The sequence below is a fragment of the Giraffa tippelskirchi genome, chromosome X (assembly GCF_054371585.1).
Source record: "Giraffa tippelskirchi isolate mGirTip1 chromosome X, T2T-mGirTip1v1.2.pri, whole genome shotgun sequence".
In the NCBI taxonomy this organism is placed as follows: domain Eukaryota; kingdom Metazoa; phylum Chordata; class Mammalia; order Artiodactyla; family Giraffidae; genus Giraffa; species Giraffa tippelskirchi.
In genome coordinates this window covers 88992835-89007997 of record NC_137289.1, presented here as the reverse complement: position 1 = coordinate 89007997, position 15163 = coordinate 88992835, and the positions used below count along the sequence as shown (strand labels likewise).

At 37.4% G+C, this 15163-nt stretch overlaps 1 protein-coding gene across 5 annotated transcripts in view; it reads left to right on the top strand.

Annotated features, from left to right (window-relative positions):
* IGBP1 (immunoglobulin binding protein 1) overlaps positions 1-15163 on the top strand; it is a 44026-nt gene that overhangs the window by 13586 nt on the left and 15277 nt on the right. Inside the window, exon 7 of one of the 5 annotated variants that reach the window (XR_014075962.1) lies at positions 1046-1269. The exons of the other annotated variants lie outside the window; for them this stretch is intronic. The gene's annotated coding sequence lies outside the window, so the exon portion shown is untranslated. The remainder of the gene's footprint in view (positions 1-1045; positions 1270-15163) is intronic. 5 annotated transcript variants of the gene reach the window in all.

Here is a 15163-nt window from a genome sequence, read left to right as displayed (position 1 = left end):
ACCAAAAATCCACAGATAGCAGTTCCACTTCTGGTAACAGCAGAGTAGATTGTTATCAGGCCAACCCCTCCTATAGATAACAGTTACAGACTGAGCAGAATATAACAAAACAGCTATCTGGAGGCCCTGAGAGTGAACAAAAGGAGACATAGACTGTAGGGCAGTCACCAATTAGAAGGTAATGGTACTTGGATCTCCTTGTGGGTAAGAACTTTAGGTTACTATGTTCTTTGAGCTCAACTTGGTAATTAGATCATAGTAGGTACTTGCAGGTGTCTTTGGGAGGGAAAGGTAGAGTTGGTAGTCATTAGATGGAAGCAGTATGATATAGCAGAAAAAGCATGGTCAGATCTGGAGTAACCAATGACTCCTACCACTTAATAGGACAATCATAGCCCCTCTGAGCCTATTTTCCATATCTCGTGTATTATCTCACTTTATATTCTTAACAACCGCATGAAGCAAACATTCTTATTCCCATTTTAGAATGAGGAAATGAGAACTGAGAACTGACCCAAGGTAAACATAGCTAGAAAGTAGCCAAGCTAGAATTTTAATACAGGCCCTAAAATTCCCAGTTATAATGCCGTTTGCACTATAGCACAGAGAAAAGTGGTCATTTGAAAGGGTTTTCTAAAAGAAAAAAAAGAAAGGGTTTTCTGTGTTTTTATAGCTTTTCATCCATGGGAGGCTACAGTTGCTGTAATATGGAGATAGATAAAACTTGGATAGAAACTTGCAGTCTTATAGTTTGAGGAATGAGAGAACAGATTCAGGATGATTATAGCCACTGAAAGCTAAGGAGATATCCCAGGAGAGAAACCACTGAGGAGGAGCCCTAATTCTCTGTATAAACCCTTCCCAAATCTCTGGCAGACTGTTAAGCTATGCATGCATAGGGTTGATTCCAAGCACCCTCAGTAAGTCTAAAATAACTGAATGGATAATCCTGCTATACCCAATGCAGAGAAATAGAACTTGGAATTTTCATTCTAGAGAAATTAAATGAAAAATAGCTAAAACAAAAAATCAGTACTTTTTACAGATTTCAGAATCTCTACAACATATCATTCAGAAAGTTTGGGATTCAATTCTAAACTACTATACGGAAAAAGAAAGAAAATGTGACTTACGCTCAAGAGGAAAAGCAGTCAGTAGAGACCAACCCCAAGATGATTCTGATGTTGAAATCAGCAGACAAGGACTTTAAAGCAGCTTATTTCTATGCTCAAGGGCATAGGGGAAAATATGCTTGTAACAAGTGAAAAGGTAATAAATCTTGAAGAAGTAGAAACTATACACAAAAGATTCCAGAACTGAAAAATATAATATCTGAAGTTTAAAAATCAAAACAGATTCATAGATACAGAGGGGAAAATGGGTGGTTGCCACGGGAGAGGGAGGTTGCAGAGGTGAAATAGGTGCAGGGGATTAAGAGCTACAAACCTCACATGTGCACACACATAGAGAAAAGAATGCAGAGACTGCCCCTTGCATGATCTTTGACCATTTTTGCTTATGCCAGTCTGTCCAAGCAACTTCTACACAACACCAGTCTGAGCATGACTCTCACTTGGCTGCAAATTTCTGTGGTTTTCATTACCTACTGGAGGGAAACCAAGGTCATATAGGTTTTAGCCTATGTTATCTTCAATAGTTTTGTATTTTACATTTATGTCTGTGATCCATTTTAAGTTAATTCTTGTGATAGGTGTGAGGTCTATGTCTTAACTAAGACTTTGTAAATAATTTTGTCATACAGATGGACTTAACAACTCCATAATCTTAGAGGCTAAAAGGTCAAACTTACCCTAGGGGATAAGAGAGATGTTTAATTAATATTGATTCTTTTTTTCTCATTGCAGAAAAGGGCATTCTTCCTTGTATAAAATTTGGAAACTAGACATAGTAAAAAAAAAATTCACCAATAAATCTATAATCAGACAATCTTAAAAAAAAAAGAGCTACAAACCTCTAGTTATAAAATAAATAAGCAACAGGGATGTAATATACAGAATAAGGAATGTGGTCAGTAATATCATAACTTTGTGGGGACAGATGGTTACCAGACTTACAGTGATCATTTTATAATATATGCAAATATCAAACCACTGTAATGCACCTGAAACTAACATATTGTATGTCAACTATATTTCAGTTTTTTTAAAATTTGAATAAGCTTAATAGCAAATTCTGGATAGGGAAATGGCAACCCACTCCAGTATTCTTGCCTGAGAAATCCCATGGACAGTAGAGCCTGGTGGGCTACTGTCCATTGGGTCGAAAAAGATTCAGATAGGACTAAGCAACTAAACAACAATAGCATATTGGCAATGACAGAAGAAAGGGTTAAATTGAAGATAGATCAATAAAAATTAGCCAATCTGAAAATCAAAAGATTAGAAAAAAGTGAAGAATCTCAATGACCTGTGGAAAAATGTAAAAAGGTTTACCATGTGTACATTTGGAATACCAGTAAGAGAGAAGAGAAAGAGAAGGGGCCATAAAAAAATTTTTTGAAGCAATAATGGCTGAAATTTTCCCCAAATCTGTGAAAGACAAACTTAGAGATTCAGAAATTTCAGTAAGCCCTAAGCAAGCATGTTAAATACAATGCAGACCACACATAGGCATGTTGTAGTCAGACTGCTGAAAACAAAAGAAAAAGAGAAAATCTTGAAAGTGGTCAGAAATAGAAGAACAATGATATGAATTGTTGTCACCTTCCCATTTGGAACAGTGGGTCCCAGAGATAGTGAACCACTGCCTCAATTAAACACCTCAATTTAAAAATGAGCAAAAGGCCATAACAGGCACCTCACCAAAGAAGATTATACAGAGGGCAAATAAGCATATGAAAAGATGCTCAACATCATATGTCATTTGTTGTTCAGTCGCTAAGTCATGTCTGACCACGACCCCATGAACTGCAGCACACCAGGCTTCCCTGTCCTTCACTATCCCCCAGAGTTTGTTCAAACTCACGTCCATTGAGTTGGTGATGCCATCCAACCATCTCATCGTCTGTCACTCGCTTCTTCTCGTCCCCTCAATCTTTCCCAGCATCAGTCTTTTCCAGTGAGTCAGCTCTTCACATCAGATGGCAAGAGTTTTGGAGCTTCAGCTTCAGCATAGTCCTTCCAGTGAATATTCAGGGTTGATTTCTGTTAGGATTGGCTGGTATGATCTCCTTGCTGTCCAAAGGACTCTCAAGAGTCTTCTCCAGTACCACAATTCAAAAGCATCACTTGGCACTCAGCTTTCTTTTATAGTCCAACTCTCACATCTGTATAAGACTACTGGAAAAACCATAGCTTTGACTATATGGACCTTTGTCGGCCAAGTGATGTCTCTGCTTTTTAATATGCTGTCTAGGTTTGACATGGCTTTTCTTCCAGAAGCAAGCATCTTTTAATTTCATGGCTGCAGTCATCATCCACAGTGATTTTGGAGCCCAAGAAAATAAAGTCTGCCACTGTTTCCATTTTTTCCCCATTTATTTGCCATGAAGTAATGGGACCAGATGCCATGATCTTAGTTTTTTGAATGTTGAGTTTTAAGCCAGCTTTTTCACTCTCCACTTTCACCCTCATCAACAGTTCCTCTTTGCTTTCTGCCATTTGAGTGCTATCATCTGCATATCTGAGGTTGTTGATATTTCTCCTGGCAATCTTGATTCCAGCTTGTGATTCATCCAGCTCTGCATTTTTCATGATGTACTCTGCATATAAGTTAAATAAGGAGGGTGACAGTATACAGCCTTGACATACTCCTTTCCCAGTTTTGAACCAGTCCATTGTTCTGTATCCAGTTCTAACTGTTGCTTCTTGACCTGCATGCAGGTTTCTCAGGAGGCAGGTAAAGTGGTCTGATATTCCCATCTCTAGAATTTTCCACAGCTATCTTTCCCTTTCTCCTTTGCCTTTTGCTTCTTTTCTCAGCTATTTGTAAGGCCTTCTCAGGCAACCAGTTTGCCTTCTCGTATTTCTTTTTCTTTGGGATGATTTTGGTCACCGCCTCCTGTGCAATGTTATGAACCTCTGTCCATGGTTCTTCAGACACTCTATCAGATCTAATCCCTTCAATCTATTTGTCACTTCCACTGTATAATCATAAGGAATTTGATTTAGGTCATACCTGAATGGCTTCAGACACTCTATCAGATCTAATCCCTTCAATCTATTTGTCACTTCCACTGTATAATCATAAGGAATTTGATTTAGGTCATACCTGAATGGCCTAGTGGTTTTTCCCTACTTTCTTCAATTTAAGCTCCAGGTCTTGTTTTTGCTCACTGTGTAGAGCATCTCCCCATATCCAAGGACAAAGGAGAAGCCACAAGGAGATGGTAGGAGGGGCACAATCATGTTAAAATCATATGTCATTAGGGTATTGCAAATTAAAGCAGCAATAACCCCACTACACCCCTAAAAGAATGGCCAAAATCCAGAACACTGACACCACCAAATGCTGGCATGGATAATGGAGCGACAGGAACTGTCCCTCATTGCTGGTGGGAATGTAAAGTGGTACAGACACTTTGGAAGACAGTTTGTCAGAAAGAAACATTCTCCTATCCTGCAATCCAGCAATCATGCTCCTTTTTACCCAGATGGGTTGAAACATTATTAATAGATCCACACAAAAATTTCACACAAGTGTTTATAGCAGCTTTATTTATAATTGCCAAAAATTGGAAGTAACCAAGATGCCTTCAGTAGGCAAATGGATAGGCTGTGGTATATACAGACAATGGAATAATATTCATTGCTAAAAAGAAATCAACTATCAAGGCCTAAAAAGATATGGAGGAATCTTAAATGCATATTACTAAGTGAAAGAAGCTAATCTGAAAAGTCTACATACTGTATGATTCCAGCTATATGACATTCTAGAAAAGGCAAAACTTATGGAGACAGTAAAAAGATCAGTGGTTGACAGGGATTAAAAGAAAGGAGGGATGAATAGGCAGAACACAGGATTTTTAAGGCAGAGATGCTATTCAGAATGATGCCATAATGGTGAATACATGCCATTATACATTTGCCCAAAACCACAGATTGTACAACACCAAGAGTGAACCCTAATGTATACTGTGGACTTTGCATGATAATGATGCATCATTGTAGGTTCATTGATAATAACAAATGTACCACTGTGATACTGGATGTTGATAGTCTAGGGAGGCTGTGCCTGTGTGGGACGGGGTATATAGGAACACTGTGTAATTTGCATTCAATTTTACTGTGTACTTAAACTGCTTTATTCTTTTTCTTAATATATATATTTTATTGAAATATAGTTGACTTACAATGTTTTTCAGGTATACAACAAGGTGATTTAGTTATACATATACACATACATTATTTTTGAAATTATTTTCCATCATATGAAGAGTGAAAGTTAGTTGCTTAGTCGTGTCCAGCTCTTTGTGAACCCATGGACTGTAACCCACCAGGCTCCTCTGTCCATGGAATTCTCCAAGCAAGAGTATTAGAGTGGGTTGCCATTTCCTTCTCCAGGGGATCTTCCCGACCCAGGGATTGAACCTGGGTCTTCTGCATCGCAGGCAGATTCTTTACCATTTGAGCCACCAGGAACCATATTGACTTTAGTTCCCTGTGCTATGCAGTAAACCTTTGTTGCATGTTTCATATCTATTTTTTAAATAGAAATCTAGCATTCTATTCATGCTAAGTCAAACAAGTGGAATCAAAATGTCATAATTTTTTAGTCAAAAATTCATAAGTTTTGTAAAATATATATATTTTACATATTTATATATGTATACAAAAGCTTTTCTACTATACTTGATAAAGGCTTGAGAAAGAACATCAAAAAAAAGATGGAGAAATTGGAAAACATAAACTAAATGAAATGGGAGCATTGAATATGAAATAGAAAAAGTGAAACTAGATAAAAGATCATCATATAGTTCAGTTGTTTTTAAGCATGACTGCTCATTAGAAACATATCTGGAGCTCTGGAGAAAAAAAGGAATACCTGGGCATTTGTATTTTTCAAAAAATTTCAAGATAATTCTGATATGCATCTGGATGGCTTTTAAAAGGTGATTACAGGTTTTTCCATTAAATTGTAGTTTTGGTGATACAGAGTTCTATTTTTCTGTTGACCAGTCATGATACAGTGGTATTAAGTGAGTAACAGTTACATAATCACAATAGTAAAAGATACTTATCAGTTTTCACATCAATAGCCAGACAAAAAAATAAAAGATAATTACAATTGCACACCGTAATGGGAATATGATTAACTTAACAATATAAAATAATTACATAGAATTTGAGGGGGTCAAGCCAAGAGATGTGGTAAGTGGAAGTGGGTACATGCACATGTTTTCATCCACCCACCCAGTCTATGTCTTTTGGTTGGTGCATTTAATCCATTTACATTTAAAGGTAATTATTGGTATGTATGATCCTATTACTGTTTTCTTAATTGTTTTGGGTTTATTTTCTGTAGGTCTTTTCCTTCTCTTGTGTTTCCTGCCTAGAGAAGTTCCTTTAGCATTTGTTGTCAAGCTGATTTGGTGGTGCTGAATTATCTTTAACTTTTGCTTATCTGGAAATCTTTTGATTTTGCCATCAAATCTGAAGGAGAGTCTTGCTGGGTAGAGTATTCTTGGTTGTAGGTTCTTCCCTTTAATCACTTTAAATATATTGTGCCATTCCCTTATGACTTCTAGAGTTTCTGTTGAGAAATCAGCTGATAGTCTGATGGGAATTCCCTTCTATGTTATTTGTCATTTTTCCTTGTTGCTTTTAATATTTTATCTTTGTCTTTAATTTTTGTCGGTTTGATTACTATGTGTCTTGGTGTGTTCCTCCTTGGGTTTATCCTGCCTGGGACTCTCTGTGCTTCCTGGACTTGGTTGACTATTTCCTTCCTCATGTTACAGAGCTATTATTTCTTCAAGTATTTTCTCAGGTCCTTTCTCTCTCTCTTCTCTTTCTGGGACCCCTATAACGTGAATGTTGATGTGTTTAATATCCCAGAGGTCTGTTAGGCTGTCTCCATTTTTTTAAACTCTTTTTTCTATATTCTGTTCTACAGCAGTGATTTCCACCATTCTGTCCTCCAGGTCATTTATCCATTCTTCTGCCTCAGTTATTCTGCTATTGATTACTTCTAGTGTATTGTTCATCTCCATTTGTTTGTTCTTTAGTTCTTATAGGTCTTTGGTAAACATTTCTTGCATCTTCATTGTTTTCCTGAGATCCTGGATCATCTTCACTATCGTCCTGAATTCTTTTCCTGGAAGGTTGCCTATCTTCACTTCATTTAGTTGTTTTTCTGGGGTTTTATCTTGTCCCTTCATCTGGGCCATAATTTTCTGCTCTTTCATCGTGATTAACCTTCTGTAATATGGTTTTTGTTTTAGCTGCTGTGAGACTGCTTCTTCTGTCGCCTCTCTGGTGGATGAGGCTAAGAGGCTTATGTAAGCTTCCTGATGGGAAGAACTGGCAATGGAAAAAACTGGGTCTTGCTCTGGTGGGCAGGGCCTTGCTTAGTAAAGCTTTAATCCAATTATCTGCTGATGGGTGAGGTTGCACTCTCTCCCTGGTAGTTGTTTGGCCTGAGATGACCCAGCCCTGGGGTCTGTGGGCTCTATGGTTGGGTTAATGGTGACCTCCAAAAGGGTGTACACCAAGCGGGACTTTCCCAGCCTGCTGCTGCCATTGCCCCTGTCCCTGTGGTGATCCCCTGCTGAACCATGCCTCCACAGGAGGCCCTTCAACACTAGCAGGTAGTTTTGGTTCAGTCTCTTGTGGGGTCACTGCTCCTTTCCCTTAGATCTTGGAGCACACAAGATTTCATTTGTACCCTCGAAGACTGGAGTCTCTGTTTCCCCAGTCCTGTGGAAGTCCTATAATCAAATCCCACTGGTCTTCAAGGCCAGATTCCCTGGGGATTCCCAGTCCCTTTGTTGGATCCCCAGGCTGGGAAGCCTGACGTGGGGTTTAGAACATCACAACAGTGGGAGAACTTTGGAATTATTCTTCTGCAGTTTGTGGGTCACCTACCCAGTAGGTATGGAATTTGATTTTATCATGATTGTGCCCCTCCTACTGTCTCACTGTGGCTTCTTCTTTGTCTTTGGATGTGGGGTATCTTGTTTTGGTGGATTCCAGTGTCTACCTGTCAGTGGTTATTTAGCAGCTAGTTGCAGTTTCTGTGCTCTCACAGGAGATGAGTGTATGTCCTTCTACTCTGCCATCTTGAAACAGAAGCCCCTTAAACTGCTTTAAATTCCCTGAAAGTCCAGTGGTTAGTGCTGTGTGCTTCCACTGCAGGGGGCAGTCTTGATCCCTGGTTGGGAAACTAAGATCCCACAAGCTGCACAGCATGACCAAGAAAAAAAATAAAATTGCTCCAAAAATAAGGTCTGCTGCTGCTGCTAAGTCGCTTCAGTCATGTCCGACTCTGTGTGACCCCATAGACGGCAGCCCACCAGGCTCCCCCGTCCCTGGGATTCTCCAGGCAAGAACACTGGAGTGGGTTGCCATTTCCTTCTCCAATGCGTGAAAGTGAAGTCGCTCAGTCATGTCCGACTCGTAGTGACCCCATGGACTGCAGCCTACCAGGCTCCTCTGTCCATGGGATTTTCCAGGCAAGAGTACTGGAGTGGGTTGCCATTGCCTTCTCCAAAATAAGGTCTATTTAAAAGAAAAATAATACAAAGAGACAAAGTCAATGGAGAAATTAAAAGGGAAGAAGGCAAGAGAGAATGAACAAAACAACAAAAAATATAGGAAATGAACAGAAAACCAATAGAATGGTAGATTCTAATCCAGCTGATCAGTAATTATACTAAACATCAATGGAATAAACCTTCAAATTAGAAATCAGATTATCAGACTCACCTGTATACTGTCTACAAGAGATACATTTTCTTTTTTTAATTGAAATATAGTTGATATTATATTATTTTCAGGTGTATAGTATTCATTATTTTTGTAAATTATGCTCCATTACAAGTTATTACAAGATAATGAGTTTCATTCCCTATGCTATATAGTATATCCTTATTGGTTATTTATATTATACATAGTAGTTGGTATCTGTTAATCCCATAACCCTAATTTGTCCCTCCCCACTTCCCTCTGCCCCCTGTCCCTCTGTTTTATATATACATGAGTCTGTTTCTGTTTTACATATCCATTCATTTGTGTTACTTTTTAGATTCCATATATGAGCAATATACATTATTTGTCATTCTCTGTCTTATTTTACTAAGCATAATACCCCCTAGGTCCATCCATGTTGCTGTGAATTGCAGAATTTCATTCTTTTTTATGGCTGGGTCCATTGTGTATGTGTGTATATATATATATATACCACATCTTCTTTATCCATTCATCTGTTGATGGGTACTTGAGTTGCTTCTATATATTGGCTATTGAAAATTGTGCTGCTGTGAACATTGGGTTGCATGTATCTTTTTGAATTAGTGTTTTCATTTTTTCTAGATCTACATCTAGGAGTGGTATTGCTAGATCATATGGTAGTTCTATTTTTAGTTTTTAGGAACCTCCATGCTGTTTTACACAGTGGCTGTAATATTTACATGCCTATCAGCAGTATATGAGGGTTCCCTTTTCTCCACATTGTCTCCAGCATTTTTTATTTGTAGACTTTTTGATGATAGCCATTCTCACAGGTGGGAGACGATATCTCATTGTGGTTTTGATTTGCATTTTTCTAATAATTAGTGATGTTGACCATCTTCTTATATGCCTGTTAGCTGTCTGTATGTCTTTGGAAAATTGTCTGTTCAGGTCTCTGCCCATTTTTCCATTGGGTTGTTTGTTTTTTGATGAAGAATTATATGAGCTGTTTATATATTTTGGATAATAACCCCTTATAGGTCACCTCATTTGTAAATATTTTCTTCCATTCTGTACGTTGTCTTCTTCTTTTGTCAATGTTTTCCTTTGCCTTGCAAAAGCTTTTAAGTTTAATTACATCCCATTTGTTTAGTTTTGCTTTTATTTCTTTTTACTTAGGAGACAGATCAAAAAAAATATTGCCGCGAGTTGATGCCAAAGAGTGTTCTGCCTATATTCTCTTCTAGGAGTTTTATGGTTTCAGGTCTTAAATTTAGATCTCTAATCCATTTTGAGTTCATTTTTGTATATGGTGTGAGGGAATGTTCTAATCTCATTGTTTTACATGTAGCTGTCCAATTTTCCCAGCACCACTTATTGAAGAGACTGTCTTTTCTTCATTGTGCATTCTTGCCTTTTTTGTCATAGATTATTTGAACATAGGTGAATGAGTCTATTTCTGTGCTCTCTATTCTGTTTCATCAGTCTGTTTGTTTTTGTGTCAACACCACCCTGTTTTGATTACTGTAGCTTTGTAGTATAGTCTGAAGTCTGGGAGGGTTATACCTCTGGCTTTGTTCTTCATTCTCAAGATTTCTTTAACAATTCAGGGTCTTTTGTGGTTCCATATGAATTTAAGAGTTGTTTATTCTAATCCTGTGAAAAATATCATGGGTATTTTGATGTGTGCGCTCACTCAGGCAGTTGTGTCTGACACTTTGTGACCCTATGGACTATAGCCTGCCAGGCTCCTCTGTCCATGGGATTTTCCCGGCAAGAATACTGGTGACTGGTGTGGGTTGCCATTTCCTCCTCCAGAGGATCTTCCTAGAGCAGGGATCGAACCCACATCTCCTGCATTGCAGACAGATACTTTACCGCTGAGCCACTGGGGAAGCCCTGGGTACTTTGATAGGGATTTCATTAAATCTGTAGATTGTTTTGAATAGTATGGCCATTTTAACAGTATTGATTCATCCAATCCACAGGCATGGGATATCTTTCCATTTCTTTGTATCATCTTTAGTTTCCCTCATAAATGTTTTGTAGTTTCCAGAGTATAGTATGTTTTCCCCTTCTTGGTTAAGTTTGTGTGCTGTGCTTAGTCACTCAGTCATATCAGACTCTTTGCAACCCATGGACTGTACCCCACCAGGCTTCTGTGTCCATGGGATTCTCCAGGCAAGAATACTGCAGTGGGTTGCCATGCCCTCCTCCAGGGGACCTTCCCAACCCAGGGATCGAACCCAGGTCTCCTGCTTTGCAGGCAGATTCTTTACCATCTGAGCCACCAGGGAAGCCCAAGAATACTGGAGTGGGTAGTTTATCCCTTTTAAGTTAAGTTTATTCCTTGGTATTTTACTCATTTTGATGCAATTTTAAACAGGATTTTTTTTGCTTTCTCTTTATGATATTTTATTATTAGTGTATAGAAACACAAAAGATTTCTGTGTATTGATCTTGTATCTGACAACCTTGCTGAATTCCTTTATTAGTTATAATAGTTTTATTAGTTCTAATGGGTGGAGACTTTAGGGTTTTCTAGATATGACATGTCATCTGCAAATAGTGACAATTTTACCTCTTCCCTTCCAACTTGGATACTTTTAAAAAATTTTTCTTGTCTGATTGCTGTGACTAGGACTTCCAATACTATGTTGAACAGAAGTGGCAAGAATGGGCATACTTGTCCTGATCCAGAATTTAGTGGGAAGGCTTCCACCTTTTCACCACTGAGTATGACATTGGTTGTGAGTTTGTCTTAAATGGCCTTTATTATGTTGAGATATGTTTCCTTGATACCCACTTTCAGAGTTTTTATTATTAATGTTGAATTTTGTCAAATGGCTTTTCTGTATCTATTGAAATGATCATGTGATTTTTAGCCTTCCTTTTGTTAATGTGGTATATCATATTAATTTGCATATATTGAATTATCCTTGCGACCGTGGAATAAATTCAACTTGACCATGGTGTATGATCCTTTTTATATATTTTTAGATTTGATTTGCTAATATTTTGTTGAGGAATTTTGCATTTATATTCATCACAGATACTGGCCTGTGACTTCCTTTTTCTGTAGTGTCTTTGGTTTTGGTATCAGGGTATTGGTAGCCTTGTAGAATGAATTTTTGAGAGTGTTCCTTCCTCTTCAGTTTCTTGAAAAGTTTGAGGACAGGTATTAGTTCTTCCTTATGTTCAGTAGAATTCCCCTATGAAGTCATCTGGTCCTGGACTTTTGCTTGCTGGGAGTTTTTAAATTACAGATTCAACTTCATGTCTCATGATTTGTCTGTTCAGATTGCCTGTTTCTTCTTGTTTCAGTTTTGGCAGGTGTAGAGTTTCTAGAAATTTGTTCATTTCTTGTCAGTTGTCCAGTTTGTTGGCATTTAACTGTTCACAGTATCCTCTTAAGACTTTTGGTGTATATGTGGTTTTGGTTTTCATTTCTCCTCTTTTCTTATTTTGTTTATTTGAGTCCTTTCGCTTTTCTTCTTAATGAGCCTGGCTAAAGTTTTATCAATTTTTTCTTTTTAGAAAACTAGCTCTTGGTTCCATTGATCTTTTCTGCTCTTTTGGTCTCTGTTTTATATATTTCCTTTCTGATCTTTATCATTTCCTTCCTTCTGCTGACTTTGGGCTATGTTCTTCTTTTTCTAATTCTTTCAGGTTAGGTTGTTTGAGATTTTTCTTGTTCTTGAGGAAGACCTGTATAGCTTTAAACATCCCTCTTGGAACTGCTTTTGCTATATCCTATAGATTTTGAAAAGTTGTGTTTCCGTTTTCATTTGCCTCAAGGTATTTTATGATTTCCACTTCGATTTCATCGTTTGTTTTCACCTTTTTGTTTTTTTAGTAGTATATTGTTATTCTCCACGTATTTGTTCTCTTCCCATTTTTCTTTCTGTGATTGATTCTAGTTTCATACTGTAGTGGTGAAAGAAATAGTTGATTTAATTTCTGTCCTCTTAAATTTTAAAAAATATTTATTTATTTATTTGGCTGCATTGGATCTTAGTTGCAACATGTGGGATCTTTCATTGCAGCACACAGGATCTTTCATTGCGGCATGAAGGCTCTTCTTTGTGGCTCATGGACCCTTTGTTGTGGTGCATGGACTTCTCTCTAGTTGTGGCACACAGGCCCCATAGTGTGTGGACTCAGTAGTTGTGGCATGCAGCAGGCTCAGTAATTACAGCATGTAGGCTTAGTTGCCCTGCAGCATGTGGGATCTTAGTTCCCTGACCAGAGGTCGAACCTGCATCCCCTGCATTGGAAGGTGGATTCTTAACTGCTGCACCACCAGGGAAGTCCCCTGTCCTCTTAAATTTGTTGAGACTTGTTTTGTGACCTCTCCTTGTATGTGATCTCTTCTGGAGGACATTCCATGTCCTTGAATGTGTATTCTACTGATTTTGGATATAATGTTCTATAGATGTCTATTAAGTTAACTGGTATATTGTGTCATTTAAAACTACCGTTTCCCTATTGATTTTCTGTCTGGATGCTCTGTTCATTTGATGTGAGTGGGTTGTGAAAGTCTCTTATTATTACTGTATTATTGTTATTTTCTTCCTTTATGTCTGTTAGTATTTGCTTCATATAGATAGGTGCTCCTGTATTGGGTGCATATATGTTAACGAGTGTAATAGCTTTTTTTTATTAATCCCTTTAGCATTTTATAATGCTGTTCTTTGTCTTTTGGTATAGCTTTATTTTTAAGTCTATTTTGTCTGAAATGAGTATTGCTTCCCTCTCTTATCATTTCCATTCACATGAAGTATCTATCTCCATCCCCTCACTTTCTGTCTGTGTATGTATTTAGCCCTGAAATGAGTCTCTCACATGGAGCATATTGAAATGTCTTGTTTTTTTATCCAGTCAGCCTATGTCTTTTGGTAGGAGCATTTAGTCCTATGATTATGGTATGTACTTCACTGCCATTTTATTCCTTATTTTCCAGGTTTGGTTTTTTTTTTTTTGGTAGCTCTTCTCTATTCGTTTCTTCTTTTTGTTTCTACTGTTGTGGTTTGATTTTTTTTTGTAGTATGCTTGGGTTCCTTCTTTTTGGTTTTTGTTTATCTGTTGTAGGTTTTTTATTTGTGATTACCATATATGTTAGTTAACACGTAATTATATCTACATGTTTTAAACTGGTAGTCATTTAAGCTTAAATGCATTCTTAAAGATCTACATTTCTACTCTCCTCCCTCACCTTTTGTGTTTTTGATGTCATATTTTTCATCTTCATACTTATCTGTTTATTGTAGTTATAGTTGCTTTTACAGTTTTTTTGTCTTTTAATCTACACACTGGCCCATTTAACTAATCTTTGATCCTTACTATCTATTGTCTTTCCTAGTGGGGTTTTCTCTTTCCTATAGATTCTTCTTTTCCATTTAGAGAGACCTTTCACTGTTTCTTTTAAGGTAGGTTTAATATTGATGAATTCTTTAAGTTTTTACTTGTCTGAGAAGTTCCTTCTCCTTCTAAATGGAATAATTATAGGTGGAATAATCTTGCTGGGTAGGGTGTCCTAGGTTGCAGTTTTTTCCCTTTCAAGGCTTTGAATATATAATGCCATTCCCTTCTGGTTTGCAGAGTTTCTGTGGAGAAATCGGTTGATAGCCTTTTGGGGATTCCCTTGTATGTGACTCTCTGTTATTCTCTTGCTGCTGCCTTTAAAGTTCTCGCTTTATCTTTAACTTTTGCTATTTTAATTATGATATGTCTTGGTGTGGGTCTGTATGGTTTCATTTTGGGGGAGACCTTCTCTGCTTCCTGTACCTGAATATGTTTCCTTTTTCAGGTTGGGGACACTTTCAGCCATACTTTTCTTCAAGTACATTTTTGATCCCCTTCTCTCTCCTCTCTTCCTTGAACTCCTATAATGTGAATATTGGTGAGCTTAGTATTATCCCAAAGATCTTGTAGATTCCTCACATTTTTGTTTTCATTTGTGTTTCTGCTCTTCTGATGGGTGATTTCCATTATTCTGTCTTCTAGATCATTTGTGCTTTCTTGTGTATCACTTAGTCTGATATTCATTCCTTGTAGTGTTTTTATTTCAGATATGAAATTATCTATTTTTGATTGAACCTTTTAAATATAATCTGTGATCATTAATATATGATCATTCCTTGTTAAAATGATCAGTGTTTAGATCAGTTATTTTCCCTATTTCAGTTAATATTTTTTATTGCCAATGTTTCAAATTCTTTTTCTGGTAAATTGTTTCTGTTTCATTATTTATTCAGGGATTTTCTCTTCCTCTTTCAATTGAGAGCAATTACTCTGCCTTTTCATTTTACCTA